A 19,315-nucleotide genomic window follows, 5' to 3' on the forward strand; every position below is an offset into this window, starting at 1 on the left:
GGCTCTGCTCTCCTCTCTGGCCCCATGACGGCATGTAGCCTCCTAATGTTTAATGTGGGCCAGCCCAGCCCATGCAGGCCCACTGCCAGCATATGATTCCCATTATCTCCATGTATCCCTGGGAGTCAGAGGAGTAGGATTGGGCCTTTTGATGTTAGAGGGGGTGGCGGAGCAGGACTGGGCCTCGTGAGGCTAGAGGGGGTGGCGGAGCAGGACTGGGCCTCGTGAGGCTAGAGGGGGTGGCGAAGCAGGACTGGGCCTCGTGAGGCTAGAGGGGGTAGCGGAGCAGGACTGGGCCTCGTGAGGCTAGAGGGGGTGGCAGAGCAGGACTGAGCCTCCTGTGGCTAGAGGGGGTGGCAGAGCAGGACTAGGCCTTATGAGTCTAGAGGGGGCATGTGTGTAGCCTAGGTTTCAACAAGTGGTCATGGGAGAGGGAAAACACAATGATAATTACCTTCTGGAGCCATGTGATCCAATTCCACATGATGCAGAACTAGGACACCTTGGGACTTAGGAGGACTTATGTTGGCCACATTGGGCCTACTGGTCAATGCTCACATTTTATTTCAAGTATGGGTAGCTATAGCCCAATATGGTGACCGGAATATGGGCGAGTGGGTGTGTTGAAAGGAGTGGTTATATGGAAAGTGAATGAGCTAATTGAGCAGATTTGTTGCCACTCAACAAATCGTTTTGCGTGGCTGATTGGGCTGCACGACGAGTCAATTAGCCGGCGACCAGTGCTGTATTGACTTGCCTGCCAACCTGAGGTGCTTCCTACTCATGGTAAGTAAGTAGTAAGTAGTAATAGTAAGTAGTTGCAAAGTTAGCCGTGATGAGATCTGAACATGCAACCTTGCACTAAGAAAGTTGCTGGCTATGGGGAATTAATTTAAAGTCGAACTTGATTGTGCAAGTTAAAATATGATCATGGTCATGTCACCGACGGTAACTAACTTGACAATTTAGTTCCTCCCATTATTTTATTTACACTTTAGTAATTTAGTTGACGCTCTTATCCAGAGCGACTGGCCCAACGCTTTTAACCGCTAGGCTACCTGCCGTCTACCTATTTCGAGTAGGTTAGCAACCTACGGTATGGTAGCTCAATATACAGTAGGTGCATGGTAAGGAACAAAGAACCCCAGCTTAATCAAACCATTCGAACATATAGCAAAGTGCTTTTGACACACCCACTCCTTTCCACACACCCACTACTTTCCTTTTGACATACCCACTCACCCACTCGCCCACACTCCGATCGCCATATTAGGCACCAGCTACCCCCTTCTCCTTTATTCGCTTAATAAACTTGAGGAATCTCAAAAACCCTAGTAGTTCTACATTGGCACATTTCTGTGGTTCATCTTCAACTTAAGGTTGCCTCGTGTAACATTTTAACCATGGTTCCATGCTTGTTAAATCATGTTTAATATCTGAGTAAATTATACTGCAGCAGATGGCAGACTCTTTGGCTCCAATTCAAGTTTAGGCCCAAAAAGGGATCATATTAAATGTCAATAATAATTAGATTTGTATATCCCAAAAGGAAAAAAACCTAAATATGATCCAATTCCATAGGGGATGTACTGTACCTAACAGTAATTCTAACCAGATTTTTCTTCATTATAGAAGTTGGGTCTGGGCACAGGCCCCTTGGCTCTCAATGGTCGATTACTGAGAAGGATTTGAAAGGGCAGTACTGGTAATGGCACCATGCCCAGGCTGATTCTGCACAGGCACATGAATGGGCACCTGGGGGGACATGGGGCACTGTAAGGTTCTGTGGCACAGTGTTTAGTGTCCATCACTGATTGGATGTGGTTACGGTAAACTTGTGAGGAGCGCATCTAGTGTCACAGCTTTGATCAGTTATGTTTAAATAAACAAACACATCGCATCAATGAACTCTGCAACTTGGGGTTGATGAGAGGGTGAGTCAAAGAAAAATAACAAATAGATCTATGTAATGGACCTCAAAGCCAGTTCCACTGCATTTTTTCAATCAGGGATTTAGACCTGGGACACCAGGTGTGTGCAATTAATTATCAGGTAAAACAGAAAACCAGCTGGCTCCGGACCTCGAAAGTCAGGGATCATCAACTAGATTCAGCCGTGGGACGATTTCTTTCTTGAGCGGATGGGCAGGGGGCTGGAATATAATTACAAATCATTTGTATATAGTAAATTGACCACTAAAAGCCCAAACAGATATAATATTTGACTAAAACATCATAATTTCAAACCTTGCTTACATCTGCATACGATCACATATCTCTCTATTGTGCGTGGAAACAGATTTCCAAATTAAAATCTGTTGGAGCTGATTTGATGGTGTTTTTACAGTCTTTTATGTCCAACAATTAAAATTAAAATCTATATGTATATATTTTTTGCTCATTACTTTGAGGGCCAAATAAAATCACCCGTGGGTCGCCAGTTGGGAACCCTGTCATAGGGTAAGAGTTGAGTACCCCTGGGCTACGACAATGTTATCCTGTCCTTTGTTTTGTGTTATATGTGCAACCAAAGTATAGCTAGTAGGCTAGGTCTACTGTGGAGCCTAGGCCTACTATGTTGAAGATTGTACTTTTTTTTTTACCATTTAAGAGGACCACAATGGAAACAAGTTGCCTAACTTTTTTGTGTCATCCTCGATGATTGTAAATGCATTATCCACATGTGTGGTTGTATTGTGTTTTAAAATTCTCTCTCTCTCTCATATATATATAAAGTATGTCGGGAGATTTAATGACAAAAGACACACTATTGACTATACTATGTCATAGTGGCTTAAAAGGTGTTACAAAAATGATTCTTCCTCATCAGGTGGTGTTTTCAGGCCCACTGGGAGAGAAGGAGAGCTACCATTCTCTTGTGAAAGTCTCAAGTAGCGTCTGTGTGAGCATGAAGAGTTAATGCTGGGTCAGCCCTTTCTCGTGTTGAGGATGAGGTCGTAAAACGGGTCTGGAGAGGTCACTGCATACCAAGCCGCCCTCGGACCATCAGCCCAGCAGCCATTAGCTGGACACTTTGTCCCAAACACCACCCCATCATGCAACAGGAACCTGGTGAGAACAGCTCTCATTCATTCAGCTTTTTACTTGACAACATCTGATTTGATGTGCAGTAAATGCGGTTGATTTTGGCCTTCCAAGTCAATTCTAAATTACATTTCTTTAACAACAGTGACCATGAGCTTCTACACAAATAAAAACGGACTTTATCTCTATGAGCAGTTTTAAAGTACATTCATTTATTTTTCTCTGAAAGAAGAGCAGTGACCATGACAACCCAGTCCTGTGACAAACAGAAAAACAAAACAGAGAAGACACACCTTTCTTGAAAAAGGTTTCCAGGGCGCTGACATGTCAAACAAACACACACACACACGTAGGCAAACACACACGTAGGCAAACACACACGTACACACCGGAGGTCTAAGTGTGTGTCGATTACAATACCGCTGCTTTGTTGCCATTTTAAAACTAGCGACATACAGGGCCGGTTTAATGCAGGGGCTTACCGGGACTGACGCCCCTGGGCCCAGGGGCCTATGATTTCTTAATCACTCAACCACACGAATGCCACGGACGTTTCAGTCAGCTGTTTGTTCCACCCCCACCCCCCCCAAAAAATTAAATGTTTACGGTTATTTTATCATCCATGTTGTAAATGAGAACTTGTTCTCAACTGGCCTACCTAGTTAAATAAAGGTGAAATAAAAACAAAACAATTTTGGTTACACGGTTATATGGTAATTGTGCCAGCCCTAATGAGCAGTAATGATTATACACTCTTCAAAGATGATTTAGGACCACTTCTTCCTAATCTGTAGCACAAAACTGAACTGGGTTGGTCCAGGGATTGGAGACTGTTATTAAGAAGGATTAGGCCAGGGCCCCCCTTGGCCTCTGGAAAAACCATTGTATGCCAGCCAGGGCTCTCCACACATCAGGTATCCTACTAATTACCTCCTCTCTCACCCCCCTCCCTCAGTATATGGTTTCTCCCATTACCCCAGACAGGCTGCTCTATGTACATTAAATCAGGCCCTTATCCACCAGGGATTCGTTACATGAGAGCTTCCAGAGCAGACCATCATGATTAATCCACCTCACAGGAATCCATAAAGGCTAAGGAAGGGGACCACTCCTACAGTATGGTGTGTAAATAGGTGATGTTATACAGACAGTCACTTCCAATCCCATATTGCATGTCTTGGGTAGCTGTCCCCTCCAAGCTAGTTACAGGGTAGTGTGGTCTGCACAACGCATCACTGGGGGCAAACTACCAGCCCTCCAGTACATCTACAGCACCCAATGTCACAGGAAGGCCAAAAAGATCATCAAGTACAACAACCACTGCCTGTTCACACTGCTACCATCCAGAAGGCGAGGTCAGTACAGGTGAATCAAAGCTGGGACCGAGAGACTGAAAAACAGCTTCTATCTCAAGGCCATCAGACTGCTAAACATCAATCACTAACTCAGAGGCTGCTGCCTACATTGAGACCCAATCGCTGGCCACTTTAATAAATGGATCACTAGTAAATTTAAACAACGCCACTTTAAATAATGTTTACATATTTTACATTACTCATATCTTAGTATATACTGTATTTTATACCATCTATTGCACCTTGCCTCTGCCGCTCGGCCACCGCTCATACATATATTTACATTGACATATTCTCATTCACCCATTTAGATTTGTGTGTATTGGGTAGTTGTTGGGGAATTGTTAGATTACTTGTTAGATATTACTGCACTGTCAGAACTAGAAGCAGAAGCATTTTGTTACCCTCGCATTAACATCTGCTAACCATGTGTATGTGACCAATACAATTTGATTTGATAACACTGCAGGTCTCGTATGGGGGAGCATAGTCGATGAATGGTGTGGGAATGGGGGAGTGTTGGGGTGGAGGGTGACGGACAATTATGGGCATTCCATTGAGTCAAGACATCCACTCATTCATGAGAAAGGTGAGCCTTACCCATTCAACCAAACATCCATCTGTTACTTTCTTGTCTTGAGAGCTGTGTGTGTGTGTGTTTGTATGTATTAATGTGTATGTGTGTGAGTGTGGGTGGATCCAGGGTTGGGAAAAAACGGGTCAATGTCTGTGCCCATGACTATATATATATGAATGGACAAAGCCATCGGTAACGTGATGTTCCTATGTGAAGACTCAATAGCGTATTTGAAGCCAAAGAAGTCAGTTAAGATGGCCTCTCATGTGGGAGATTTATGTAGACATAAGATGCACAGTTTGAGTTACACCAGGAGAAGACGTTGCAGGCTAGCTTAGTGCTGCCCCCTCTCATTGAGTATCTGAAGTTGGAGGCCGACCGGGGTACTGCAGGCTGCCATTCGCTACTTATCCTTATAACGTCTTCTGTGTGCAATTTTAAAATAATCAGTTCAAGGACATTATTCTGGTGTAACAGAAGCAATTATTGGTACCATGACTGTGTTGAAAATGTTTATTTAAATTCACGAAGATTGCCATTTTCCCCTTAGGGGGAATCCTTTTTTCTACAAACAAAACCTACGGCACAGCGGTCGGCCTTGAACTTCTGTGGCTTTAATGAGAGACATTATCGTTCACATAATGTAAAAGATGAAGGTGTAGTGCAAAGAGATTGCCAAAACACACCGACCCTAATTTAGCTACCGTTATGAACACAACTGGGATGGAAAAAACATGATTTCCTTTAACTCATTAATCTTCACAATTATGTGAGTCTAAACTTATTGGCAGAGAAACTGTGAAATACAATGGCAAATACTGTGAAAAACTGTAAAGTGCAGGAAGGCCACTGCTTCAGCACTAGCATGGAAAACAAGATCTGCTTCCTAATACGTTGAATTTGGTTGTTTTCACATCACTCGGAAACTTTCTATTTCTTTTTTTAGGAGTGTATAATTGAGGGATTACATTTTAGACAGAATCAACAGAAAGTCTAACCGAACCTTAAATGACTCCGACAGGAGATATGCGGTGTTGATAAGAAAAGGAGGAAAGGAGAAGGTGGAAAATAAACAGAAGAATGAGTCTTTCACCATTCATTATAGACTTATGATAGTGAATAACAAAAGAAAGCAAAACATGAGGTTACTTCAAATGTCGATAAGGAATTCAGGGTGTATGATTAAGAGGTGGTTGCCCGTGACACACACACACAAAGAGAGAAATCATCCAGACACGAGGTCTGTGGTTTAACTTTGACAAGATAAAAACAGGAGCCCAAGATTAGGTCAGGGGCGGATTGGCTATCTGGCAATTCTGGCAAATGCCAGACGGGCTGAACCATTTTTTAGTTGGGTGGGCTGGTCGAAATTGACACACACACAGGCCTATGGGCCTGCTAAGATTTGTTTTATTTTTAAATATGATATTAAGCAATTTTTCAGTTATACTAATCTATAATGAGCCTTTGGCTGATCAGTGGGCAACGGTCGGCACCCTACCAAAATGGACCGGCCTGGTTTTCTGATAGGCTGAGGTCACGCAAACTCACATTCAAAACACGGCATCAGCAGAGTCCTGCTCCGACTTGTTATCAGTTCGACAGCCAATATATATTTCTTTACCTTTATTTAACAAGGCAAGTCAGTGAAGACAAATTCTTATTTCCAATGGTGGCCTACCCCAGCCAAACCCCGAACCTGGACGATGCCGGGCCAATTGTGCGCCACCCTATCGGACTCCCAATCACAACCAGTTGTGATACAGCCTGGAATCTAACCAGGGTCTGTAGTGACGCCACTAGCATTGAGATGCGGTGCCTTAGATCGCAGCGCCACTTGGGAGTCATGGATTTTTCCAAACAGTAAGGTGCATTATTCTCATGATTCCTGTAATGAAAGTGTCTGCCCTGCCCATGTGTCTGTTTTGCTGGGGCATGCTGCTGTGATGAGCGGACCACTCTCCTCTCCCCTCATGTTCTTGAGAGAAAAATGCATTCTGATCGGATTACATTTCAAAATGCAATTGCGGGAAAAAACACAGATTTGGACGTTTGTCCCCTTGTCCCTGTCGGAGAGAGGAAGGTCACAACTTTGTGTGGGTATCAGAGAGCTGTCTGCTGATAGAGTGCCAGTTCGTGAATTTTCATCCGAGTGGAGAAGTATAACTGAAACACAAAATTCCTTGTGTTTTTTTCTCCTCTCCGTTCTGCTCCTCCCCCATCTTCTCTGAGCAGAGCAGGAAGGCCCGTTGCCCTAGCGACTCCAGACTCCACAAAGACAAAGTGTTGACACATGCTGCTCCAGAGCCAGTACTATTCTTCCTTCAGGCAAGCTTGCATCAAAACTTTGTTCATTTGCACAACGTCTCTCGTTCACATTCACTTGTAAATGTCCAAACTCATATTACATTTGGTAGCTCATACAGTCAAAAGTTTGGACACACCTACTCATGCAAGGGTATTCTTTATTTGTACTATTTTCTACTTTGTAGAATAATAATAAAGACATCAAAACTATGAAAAAACACATATGGAATCATGCAGTAACCAAAAAAGCGTTAAACAAATCAAAATATATTTTATATTTGAGATTCTTCAAAGTAGCCATCCTTTGCCTTGATGACAGCTTTGCTCACTCTTGGCATAACTCAACCAGCTTCATGAGGTAGTCACCTAGAATGCATTTCAATTAACAGGTGTGCCATGTTAAAAGTTAATTTGTGGAATTTCTTTCCTTCTTAATGCGTTTGAGCCAATCAGTTGTGTTGTGACTAGGTTGTGGTGGTATACAGAAGATAGCCCTATTTGGTAAAATTCCATATTATGGCAAGAACAGCTCAAATAAGTAAAGAAAAATGACAGTTCATCATTACTTTAACACATGAAGGTTAGTCAATCCAGAACATTTCAAGAACTTTGAAAGTTTCTTCAAGTGCAGTCGCAAAAACCATCAAGCGCTATGATGAAACTGGCTCTCATGAGGACCGCCACAGGAAAAGACTCAGGGTTACCTCTTCTTCAGAGGATAAGTTCATTAGAGTTAGCAGCCTCAGAAATTTCAGCCCAAATAAATGCTTCACAGAGTTCAAGTAACAGACACATCTTAATACCAACTGTTCAGAGGAGACTGAGTGAATCAGGCCTTCATGGTCGAATTTCGGCAAAGAATCCAGTACTAAAAGGACACCAATAATAAAAAGAGACTGGTGGAAATCTGTCCTTTGGTCTGATTTGACATTTTTGGTGTCTTTGTGAGACACAGAGTAGGTGAACGGGTGATCTCTGCATGTGTGGTTCCCACCATGAAGCATGGAGGAGGAGGTGTGATGGTGCTTGCTGGTGACACTGTCTGTGATTTATTTAGAATTCAAGGCACACTTAACCAGCATGGTTACCAAGGCAATTACCTGACCTCAACCCAATTGAGATGGTATGGGATGAGTTGGACCGCAGAGTGAAGGAAAAGCAACCAACAAGTGCTTTTCCTTCAAGACTGTTGGAAAAGCATTCCAGGTGAAGCTGGTTGAGAGAATGCCAAGAGTGTGCAAAGCTGTCATCAAGGCAAAGGGTGGCTACTTTGAAGAATCTAAACTCTACAATATATTTTGATGTGTTTAACACTTTTTTGGTTACTACATAATTCCATGTGTGTTATTTCATAGTGTTGATGTCGTCACTATTATTTTACAATGTAGAAAATAGTAAAAAATAAAGAAAAACCCTGGAATGAGTAGGCATGTCCAAACTTTTGACTGGTACTGTATAACTTTATGAGTTGGATTTCCTGTCTTTGCAATTAGTTTCTTTTGGTTAGCGTCCATTAGCATATTTAGCTAGCAGCCTCCGAGGAAATTCAGTATTACTTGTGCAATTTTTGGCATCCCTTTGTATACTAAGCCAGTAATACCATAAATCCCGGAATGACAGAAGGACGGTATGACGATATGAAAATCTGGATAGTGCCAAACCCTAAAAAAAAAAAATTGGGGGGGGGGTTATCAAGTTGGTGGCATGCACAGTGATGTGGGCCGGTGTGTACAAAATGCCAGTGCGGAATTCTTGTCCCAGTCCGTCCCTGGAGAATGCAGTGCAAGAACATCACTGGAAACTTTACACCATGCAGACAGGAGTTCTCTTTTAGCCAAAGTCAATGTATGGGATGTCAACGTACACACTTTTTGGGGACGTGCATTCATTGAAAGTCTAGACAGAAACACCGTCATTCATCTCTCTCAGGTTCGGTCCACAAGGAAATATAACTACATTGAACCCAACAGTCTTCAGTAGTCTCCTTTCTTTGTCCATCTCAACATAAGGCCTCTCACCAATCAGTGGTAAATATGAAAATACAAAGAAGACATTTAAAACACAAACAGAAAGATGTGGCGATGTGCCTCAGGGCTTTAAAAAAATGCTTCCCTTCTGAAAATGCTGTTCAATTGAAACCGCATCTTATCATTGACAGGGGACAGGGGGTTGGGGGGGGGGTTGCTCTGGTGTATGCCAGAATGGCTCCTTTTTTCTCACCAGCCGGTCTCTGTGGGTGCAACATTTACAAATGCATCATGTAAATTACATAAACTCAGCAAAAAAAGAAACATTCCTTTTTCAGGACGTTCTTAAAAATCCAAATAACTTCACAGATCTTCAGTGAAAAGGGTTTAAACACTGTTTCCCATGCTTGTTCAATGAACCATAAACAATCAATGAACATGCACCTGTGGAACGGTCGTTAAGACACTAACAGCTTACAGACGGTAGGCAATTAAGGTCACAGTTATGAAAACTTAGGACACTAAAGAGGCCTTTCTACTGACTCTGCGTGAACGTGCCTTAGGCATGCTGCAAGGAGGCATGAGGACTGCAGATGTGGCCAGGGAAATAAATTGCAATGTCCTTACGATGAGATGCCTAAGACAGCTGTCCATCCTGTCTCCCTGTAGCGCTGATCGTCCTCGCAGTGGCACACCACGTGTAACACCTGCACAGGATCGGTACATCCAAGCATCACAGGTACAGGATGGCAACAACAACTGCCCGAGCTACACCCAGAACGCACAATCCCTCCATCAGTGCTCTGTCTGTCCGCAATAGGCTGAGAGAGGCTGGACTGAGAGCTTGCAGGCCTGTTGTAAGGCAGGTCCTCACAGGCAACAACGTCGCCTATGGGCAGAAACCCACCGTCGCTGGACCAGACAGGACTGGCAAAAAGTGCTCTTCACTGACGAGTAGCGGGTTTTGTCTCACAAGGGGTGATGGTCAGATTCACATTTATCATCGAAGGAATGAGCGTGACACCGAGGCCTGTACACTGGAGCGTGATCGATTTGGAGGTAGAGGGTCCGTCATGGTCTGGGGCGGTGTGTCACAGCATCATCGGACTGAGCTTGTTGTCATTGCAGGAAATCTCAAAGCTGTGCCTTACAGGGAAGGCGTCCTCCTCCCTCATGTGGTACCCTTCCTGCAGGCTCATCTTGACATGACCCTCCAGCATGGAGGATCGGAGGGTGATGGCTCCCAGAAATGTCCGGGAACTTGCAGGTGCCTTGGTGGAAGAGTGGGGTAACATCTCACAGCAAGAACTGGCAAATCTGGTGCAGTCCATGAGGAGGAGATGCACTGCAGTACTTAATGCAGCTGGTGGCCACACCAGCTACTGACTGTTACTTTTTATTTTGACCCCCCCCTTTGTTCAGGGAGACATTATCCCATTTCTGTTAGTCACATGTCTGTGGAACTTGTTCAGTTTATGTTTCAGTTGTTGAATCTTATGTTCATACAAATATTTACAATTGTTAAGTTTGCTGAAAATAAACGCAAATGACAGTGAGAGGACGTGTGTTTATATACACACAGAAACGCGAGGGGAACCGGTGAACATTACTATTTGTTTGAACTCAGCTCACAGACTTTGACGTGGTGGGCGAAGCAGAGCAGTTATGACTGAAGGTCACACAGATAGAGTTAAAAGGTCGTCGTTAAAATGAAATGTGTGCAACACAGAGGCACAGACAGGCATGGCTAACAATCCTTTTTTTCCTGGAGGCTTTGCATAATGCCTTAGGCCAAGGAACCACAGAAAGAAAGAGGTGGAGAGAGATAAAGTGAGAGGGTTACAGAGAGAGGGAGAGAATGGAACAGTGCCTTGCTCACAGGCACGCAGCTGCCCACTCAGAGAATGGAGGGCCTCACACACAAAGGTCTTGCAAATGTGTGCGTCTTAAACACACACAGTGATCCCCTTTAAAAACCTACTTGGTTTAATTACCTCCATAAATTACTACAGCTATCCCATGTCCAATACAAGTCCCTCTTGTCTGCCTACCGCCTGTCTAGCTATCTGAGACAACCCTGTTCAACTTGACTGTGTTTCACATGCAGATTCCAGCAGAGGCCTTTCAGGTTTTACTGTGCTAAAAAGAAGAAATTGAATCAAGGACACCCATTTTTAACACGGCAGTGGATAGTTTGGGAGATCATGCTTGTCATGCAAATCTACTTTGCAGGGCCATGCACAAGACCTTTCAGGGGGCAGCTGCTTGCTCAATACATATCTCAAAATTCATACTGACTAAATGACAAATTGTAAGCAAGCTAGTTACGGTGCCACCTAAAGACATGATTGACATTGGGAAAAGAGGGTGGGCTATCAACTGATCATTGATTATAGATTTTTTTTTATGATTGTGATTTATCTTCAATGCTCTTAAATAATAACTTAATAATATCTATTTTTATTTGTTTAACCTTTATTTAGCTTGGCAAGTTAAGAACAAATTCTTATATACAATGACGGCCTACTGGGGATCAGGGGGTTAACGGTCTTGTTCAGGGGCAGAACGGTAGATTTTTACCTTGTCAGTTTGGGGATTCGATCCAGCAACCTTTCGGTTACTGGCCCAACACTCTAACCACTAGAAATATTCATATTATTCTATATGGCTGGCTGGCTAGTGGCTTGTGTGGATATTTTAGGTTATAATGATTAGCTAGAGTCTAGACTACCTGTGTTGCTGTTGTCGACTGAGTTGGGTTGCTGTTGCCGGATGGAGTTGGGTCGGTGCTAGGGTTGTTGATGCAGCCTCTCCTCTCTGTCTTTCTGCCACGCTTGTCAGCCAACCAGACTGAATATTAATGATGTAAATAATATGTTATCAAGTGTTGTGCTGCTGTGAGAGTACTGTTGACATTTAAATTAGGTAGCTAGCTACACACAGTTATCCAGTGACCACATCTCAAGCCTTGCATGTTTGGATACCGGGCGTGCGCAATCTCAGTAGCCTACAGGGCAGACTGGGAAAAAGGTCTGTACATGACAGACCAACAGGCGCAATCAACGGATGGGGTGGCGAATTTGACGACGTCTTGGAAATGTCACGACGACTTGCAGGCAATAGGTTCAGAACAGTAACAACAAAATGTTATTATATATACATTGTATATACAGTATGGCAAAAAAGTATTTAGTCAGCCACCAATTGTGCAAGTTTTCCCACTTAAAAATATGAGAGAGGCCTGTAATTTTCATCATAGGTACACTTCAACTATGACAGACAAAATGAGAAAAAAAATCCAGAAAATCACATTGTAGGATTTTTAATGAATTTATTTGCAAATTATGGTGGAAAATAAGTATTTGGTCACCTACAAACAAGCAAGATTTCTGGCTCTCACAGACCTGTAACTTCTTCGTTAAGAGGCTCCTCTGACCTCCACTCGTTACCTGTATTAATGGCACCTGTTTGAACTTGTTATCAGTATAAAAGACACCTGTCCACAACCTCAAACAGTCACACTCAAAACTCCACTATGGCCAACACCAAAGAGCTGTCAAAGGACACCAGAAACAAAATTGTAGACCTGCACCAGGCTGGGAAGACTGAATCTGCAATAGGTAAGCAGCTTGGTTTGAAGAAATCAACTGTGGGAGCAATTATTAGGAAATGGAAGACATACCAGACCACTGATAATCTCCCTCGATCTGGGGCTCCACGCAAGATCTCACCCCGTGGGGTCATAATGATCACAAGAACGGTGAGCAAAAATCCCAGAACCACACGGGGGGACCGAGTGAATGACCTGCAGAGAGCTGGGACCAAAGTAACAAAGCCTACCATCAGTAACACACTACGCCGCCAGGGACTCAAATCCTGCAGTGCCAGACGTGTCCCCCTGCTTAAGCCAGTACATGTCCAGGCCCATCTGAAGTTTGCTAGAGAGCATTTGGATGATCCAGAAGAAGATTGGGAGAATGTCATATGGTCAGATGAAACCAAAATATAACTTTTTGGTAAAAACTCAACTCGTCGTGTTTGGAGGACAAAGAATGCTGAGTTGCATCCAAAGAACACCATACCTACTGTGTAGCATGGGGGTGGAAACATCATGCTTTGGGGCTGTTTTTCTGCAAAGGGACCAGGACGACTGATCCGTGTAAAGGAAAAAATGAATGGGGCCATGTATCGTGAGATTTTGAGTGAAAACCTCCTTCCATCAGCAAGGGCATTGAAGATGAAACGTGGCTGGGTCTTTCAGCATGACAATGATCCCAAACACACCGCCCGGGCAACGAAGGAGTGGCTTCGTAAGAAGCATTTCAAGGTCCTGGAGTGGCCTAGCCAGTCTCCAGATCTCAACCCCATAGAAAGTCTTTGGAGGGAGTTGAAAGTCCGTGTTGCCCAGCAACAGCCCCAAAACATCACTGCTCTAGAGGAGATCTGCATGGAGGAATGGGCCAAAATACCAGCAACAGTGTGTGAAAACCTTGTGAAGACTTACAGAAAACGTTTGACCTCTGTCATTGCCAACAAAGGGTATATAACAAAGTATTGAGATAAACTATTGTTATTGACCAAATACTTATTTTCCACCATAATTTGCAAATAAATTCATAAAAAAATCATTTCTGGATTTTTTCCCCCCCTCATTTTGTCTGTCATAGTTGAAGTGTAGCGTGTACCTATGATGAATATTACAGGCCCCTCTCATCTTTTTAAGTGGGAGAACTTGCACACTTGGTGGCTGACTAAATACTTTTTTGCCCCACTGTATATACCACCACCCAAAAGGGCAAAGGGGCATGTACAGGGCACAGGTTGACTTATCTACACATGTGTATGCTTCATGACAGAAACATAGACAGAGATTCCTTAAATGAGGCCTACTCTGCAAGATTGTAAACAAACCAAGTTGTACTTTACCCTGAAAGTGCATACAACTAAATTAGACACAGCATAGTTGTTTGATAACAACAGATTGTCTGGAAAGGTTTGAGGAAGTGTTGTGGAAATTCTTACACAGGTACAGCAGTTGTCTTATGTACGGCTATACATAGAGAAGTTATATTTGCATGATTTAGCATAATGAATTCATCATTACCATTTTGTTTAATTCATGTGACCGACCAATACTGGTTCATAACACGTGACAGACCAACACCTCACAAGGCTTCTTCTCTCTAAGCTGAGACCTTCAAACTGAGATATCTTTCGTTCTCAAAACAAAAGTCTAGGCGTACTGCCAAATTGCAGCTACTGATAGTGAGGATTCGATCAGTCAGTCACTTGCATGAGCATAGAAAACGGTTACTAGAAAAGCACATGAATAGAACACAGAAATGTGTTATTAGAAAAGCAGAAACATTATAAATGTCCAGAAAAGAAGATATGATCTTCAATCATTGTGAAACTAAACAATGCTGAGTGTCACAGCTTTCTTTGCCTATCACAAGCAAGTCAAAGCTTAGTTATCATAACTGTGTGTACTACCATAGCAAATAAGTATGAACCAACACATAATAAACTGTTGTGCTGAACAAACAGCCCCTAGACTGTCTCAGACACACACAGGGCTGGTGGCCTACCCATATCAACATCCCCTTTGCATTTATATACTAGAGCTGGCAATCTGAGTCAATCTAAGCCTGACTTTGCACCTAGTTTGCCAGTTGAACTGAGATTAGTTTTCAAGTGAACGAGTAAATTCCCTCCTGGCTGCACGTAAGAAGGGGAAAGGTCAACTATGAACATGGTGCATTCACTAAAACCAGTATTTTTTGCCAATAACCACCTTAGTAAACCTAGAGAGAGCAGGTGAGGTGAGAACAGATACACAGTTACACTGTAAGCATTCTATGGAATTTCAGGCCATCCTGATACAAAACCAGTCCTGCCTGGAATTTAGTGCCTGATGTCTGCAAATATCAACCATCTCTCCCTCAACATAACCAGAGGGGAAAAAACAAATACCCTTAACAATAACTTCCCTAGTCCCAAAGGAAACGACCCTGACAAACCCATAGTCAAAGTGTACCATTGTCAGTTGTACTTTAATTCAGTGTACCCAAACATTCTGTAGCCCCCCCCCCCCCCCCCCCCCCAATTACATTACACACTCCAATCATGATACAAAATAAGACTCCAAAAACAATGCAATCTAACAATACAGCAACACTTTGATTGTTTTGTTTAGAGAGTAGAGGAGAAGTTTGATTGTCTGAACTCATGAAATTGAATGAGCACACCATTCAGACCAACTTTGTTCAAGTTGCATTTGAAGAGTTTTCTGAAAAGTCTAGGGGTTACATTCCATTCAGCAACAAAAACAAAGAACAAAGTGACTCATATCAAGATATACCCGCTGCACCCATCCTCTGCTAAACCACAAACGAGAAGACTGAAATATACTGTTGAGTGTGGTGTCTTGCCCAGTGTGTGTGTGTGTGTGTGTGTGTGTGATAACTCATGGAACACCACAAACGACTATCAATCTCTTCTCAGATCGCAGTGCGGAGGAGTGTGTCAATAAAATGTTATAATAAAGCCACATTACCCTCGACTTACAGTTCCTGAAAACAGACAAGGGTTACAGGCACAAAGCATGACATGAAAGTGGAAATTAGGTGTGAAATGGAAGCTAAAAGTCTACATTTCTGGGAAATGAAGGCATAGATACATTTTTCAACGATTTTCCATCCTAAAAATGAGGAATAAGCAAAGGCTTTGATTTCTGGTCACACAGATGGAAAAGGGGTCTTAAAAATCTACTAGAAGTCTAAATGTCTTAAAAGGTATTAGAGATACATCAAAACACAATAATGATGAAGTGAAGACCCCTGCCAACTAAAATCAACATAGTTTAGCAAAAACTATATGCCTTCTGTAAGTTTAAGAAATACTGCCAAGTGTCTTGTCAGTGTTACCAAAAACCCACATATTTTATCTCACTCATGAAGAGTGGAGGATTATGAAGGTTCACAGAAGTAATAAATAAATGTAGACCTAACATTTAGTTAGTGTTTTTACTGACAATAATGTTGTTCATGAATTATTAAGTGATTATAACGCATCACAAATTGGTAACAGAGTGACCATAAAATCTGTAACAGAATGACTGCAATTGAATTGGCCACAATGGGAAGTAATTTTAGTCACAAACCAAAGTTGCAGTAGAGCACAGTACAGTATAATGAATTACAGTAGAGTTCAGTACAGTAGAGCACACACACGAGTGATGTAATATACTCTAATGGACTGTACTCTACTTTATCTCTTCTCACTTTAAATGCAACTTGGACAAAGTTGGTCTGAATGGTGTGCTCATTCAGTTTCAATACTCTATACTGTACTTTATTTTCTTTACTGTACTCTACTGTGCTCTACTGTACCACCCTCTGCGGGGTCACAAACAAGGGGAAATGGAAAGAGAGCCTGTTATGCGACTTCCGCTTTTGGACGTTAACAAGACACTCCATCTTAACTCCTCCTCCACATTTGCTGGATTGGCTGTGATGTCCAAACTTGTAAAACAGAGATGTTTATTATTGGTACAGATTTGGTCCTGTCTGGGCCAACCAAATGTGGTCTTGTTTGGGGGGAGGGGCTCATTAGAATTATAGCCAGTGTGTAGCATAATACCCAAACATGTATAGGAGGATATTACATTTTTCTAGCTTTGTGTACTTATTCGGGATACATCACCATGAAGATAATGACATTGATAACTATGCATTTCTGTACATTACAGATCAAGGACCCATGATGTTATTCTGTTACGGTCATTCTGTTGATCCACTTCACTTACTGTAGTTATAAATAACCAAAATAGTTTGGTTTCAAACTCAAGGTGTCATATCATAGCTGATACCCCATTCTTTCTCAGACATCTTTGAATCTCAATTCAAAGTAGATATTTCAGTTTTTGGAAAACGTGGTCACATAGAAAAATTAGGAAGATATTACTGCCATTCTGTTACCAAACTTTGCATCTGCACTGTTCTTCAAAACATTAAGAGCACCTTCCTAATATTGAGTTACACCCCTCACACACACACACACACACACACACACACACACACACACACACGTCTTTTGCACTCAGAAAAGCCTCAATTCCTCTGAGAATGGACTCTACAAGGTGTCGAAAGCATTCCACAGGGATGCTGGCCCATGTTGACTCCAAACCTCACAGCAGTTGTGTCAAGTTAGATGGATGTCCTTTGGGTGGTGGACCATTCTTGATTCAAACAGGGAACTGTTGAGTATAAAAAAAACAGCAGTGTTGCAGTTCTTGACACAAACCGGTGTGCCTGGCACCTACTACCGTACCCTGTTCAAAGGCACTTAAATATTTTGTCTTGCCCATTCCCCCTCTGAATGGAGCACACATAATCCATGTCTCAATTGTCTCAAGGCCTAAAAATCATTCTTTAACTTGTCTCCTCCCCTTCATCTACACTGATTGAAGTGGATTTAACAATTTACATCAATAAGGGATAATAGCTTTCACTTGGATTCACCTGGTCAGTCTATGTCAGGGAAAGAGCAGGTATTCTTTAAAAAAATGATTTAATTGAACCTTTATTTAACTAGGCAAATCAGTTAAGAGCAAATTCTTATTTACAATGAAGACCTACCCCTGGCCAAACTCGGACGACGCTGGGCCAATTGTGCGCTGCCCCATCCGACTCCCAATCACGGCCGGATGTGATACAGCCTTGATTCGAACTAGGGACTGTAGTGACGCCTCTTGCACAGAGATGCAGTGCCTCAGACCGCTGCACCACTCGGGAATATTCATAATGTTTTGTACACTCAGTATAAGTGTATGGTTTGTTAAACTTAGCAATCAATGGTTTTTACTTCGCATACATTTTAAAGTGAAAAAGTGAGTCTCAGCATCACTCTGTTACTGTGGAATTGCCCAAACCTCAATGTGCCTGCACAACCATAATAATAGCATATCCAGCTCTACAATTCCCCCTCTGTATATCTGAGGGTATGCAAGCATGGTGAGAGGTAGCCTAGTGAGGGTGCCTAGGGTAGGTGAGAGGAGGGGGAGAGAAAAAAGTAGTACTCCACAAGAGTGAGTACGGGTTGGAAAGGGCGAGGGGTTGAGTTGAGTCAAGTACAGACAACCGAACCGCGTTACAGAGCTGGAGCCTTGAATACAGTAAGGCTTTTGTCCCAGTGGCCCAACCACTGCGCACAAAGCAAATGATCTATCAATCAACTCCTCTCTATTTTCCTATACGACTACGCGCTGTTCTACTACTGTGGAGTCATGCGCATCAGGCAGCTAGAAAGCAAGCAAGTTAATTTGCACAGAATTCCAACAGGGTTTTTGCCTTGTTCCTAAAATGACATTGTGCAGTTGCCCATTTTAATATAAATAGAACACGATAATCATACTTTCCCAAACACTTGCTATTATGAAAGCATGGATAACAAGCAGGCAATACTTCCAAGTTTCTAGACAATATTTGACTTTCTCTAGCCATACATTAGCCTAAGAACAATATTGTATGCTTCTTTGAACTTATTGCATGTTAGTTAGCAACGGAAAACATCTCAAGCAAACTTCAGCAATCAATAAACAATTTTGGGCAACAAAGACACCCAAAAGAGGATGAACATACAATGTCATAAGTAAAGATGATACCGGGATTAATGCCTTACTACCTGGCCAGCTGAGAGTCTGTCGAGGTTAAGTCATCTTCGATTTCCGCAACAAAGGACCTGCAAAGTATGTGGGTCCTCATGCGCACTGCTGCCGCCACAGTGGGACTGAGCAACTGCATGAAACTCCGTATCCGCTAGCTAGAAGGTTGTAACAAAATCCTCGTTCAGCGAAACCATTTCTCACGCGCGGGGGGGAACAATTATTGGTTCCAATTCAGCTTAACCATGCTTATATTGAGAATATTTAATATATTCGGTATGTTGTGTTTTTTTGCCATTCATTACACATTGTTTTACTTCTAGTTCAATAGAAACTACATCATTTTACTCTCCCCCTGCGTATTGGTATCGTCTACTCGTGTGTCCTTTTCCCCCACAAAC

The 19,315-nt window shown here is 42.6% G+C and overlaps 1 protein-coding gene across 2 annotated transcripts in view; it reads right to left on the reverse strand.

Annotated features, from left to right (window-relative positions):
* The window catches only part of LOC109899740 (protein FAM53B), a 43,842-nt gene extending 24,779 nt beyond the window's left edge, over positions 1-19,063 (reverse strand). Inside the window, exon 1 of one of the 2 annotated variants that reach the window (XM_020495219.2) lies at positions 18,935-19,063. The gene's annotated coding sequence lies outside the window, so the exon portion shown is untranslated. The remainder of the gene's footprint in view (positions 1-18,934) is intronic. The other variant, XM_020495220.2, reaches the window with a different exon arrangement.
* Between the last annotated feature and the right edge of the window lie 252 nt (positions 19,064-19,315).

Source organism: Oncorhynchus kisutch, linkage group LG11 (genome assembly GCF_002021735.2).
Source record: "Oncorhynchus kisutch isolate 150728-3 linkage group LG11, Okis_V2, whole genome shotgun sequence".
Taxonomy (NCBI): Eukaryota; Metazoa; Chordata; class Actinopteri; order Salmoniformes; family Salmonidae; genus Oncorhynchus; species Oncorhynchus kisutch.